A 1,361-nucleotide genomic window follows, 5' to 3' on the forward strand; every position below is an offset into this window, starting at 1 on the left:
GATATTATAAGGTGTTTCCATTTTGTAATTACGAGATTGTGGTGGAGTGCGTAAAAATCAAGAAAGCAGGTGTGTGGTGATTCCTAGTTAACACATTACAAGTCCCTGCCCCACCATTAATACTATTAATAAAACCACATTTAAATAGATGGTAGAAGCTCACATGATTGAGGCATGTCCAATTTGGAGGAATAGTGGTAAGGCTTCTTCTACCAGATTTTCAAGTCTGTTTGTTCATGCATTTGGTAATGATAGCAACTATCTATTAATTGACTACAGCTGTGTTAGTCTCTCGGGAAAATAAAAGACATAAAATGATGGATGCAACATGGATGAATGATTTATAAGAGGCTACTGTGCTGAGCACTCTAAGGGCTGGAGCTGCAAACTCCTATCATTGTGGCCACTGGCTTTGTGAATCTCACGACTTATTGTGAATAGACACACATATAACTTAGTAAATGCAAACAGAGCAGAACAAAACAAAAAGCATCAAAAGAACAAAACTAGTCTTTCTGCAAGTCTTCCATATAGTTACAAGCAAAGATTATGGGAGGGTATAGTATTAAAGGACTATTTTTACTAGAGAAGACTCCTTGATAACTGCAGGAATAAATGGAAAGTCTGGCCTTTTTATGATGATGCCATAATCAGCATTTTACCGAGTAGCATCATTTTATAAATCAGATACAAGGGTTTTCTGGAAATAAAATTAGATGTAATTTTTATTTGGAAATAAAACATCTCTTTAATTACATGATTCCAGTAACAGGAACCACATTTTGCATCTACTCTTTGAGTTGATGTTTAAAATGCAAATGATTCTGGGAAGAAGAGATCTAAAATCATAGAGAGAACATTTCTTTATTAGAAACTATTTTGAAACCAGGAGCATCCTGGATTCCTGTAAAAGAAAGCAGGCAAAAAATAGTAGCAAATGAAGAAGAACTGAAGGAAGGAAGAAGAAAGAAGAAATACAGAACAGGGGCCTGGAATCAGAAGAAATAGATTTGAGTGTTGCCTTTATCACTTACTAAGCATGTGCCTTTGGCCAAGTTGCATAAGCTCTCAGGAGTTGACTTTTAATTAATGGCAAAAACACCTCGTATATTAAAACTATGTAAGCTTGTATCTAATTTTCACACCTTGGGGATTATGACAAATGGCTCTTCCATCTTAAATGAAAATTGCTTAAATAAGCCTCAGGTTTCTGTCTCTAGTTTCTGCAACTACTAACTTAGTTAACAGTTAATATAATAGTTAATATAAAAGAGTAGACATTAATATAGAGATGGTAATATAAAGGGCTGAATTTGGTTAGATAGAAAGGATGATCGAATTTATTTCCTACAAAAGGTGAC

Source organism: Galeopterus variegatus, unplaced genomic scaffold, assembly GCF_000696425.1.
Source record: "Galeopterus variegatus unplaced genomic scaffold, G_variegatus-3.0.2 Scaffold30270, whole genome shotgun sequence".
Classification (NCBI taxonomy): Eukaryota; Metazoa; Chordata; class Mammalia; order Dermoptera; family Cynocephalidae; genus Galeopterus; species Galeopterus variegatus.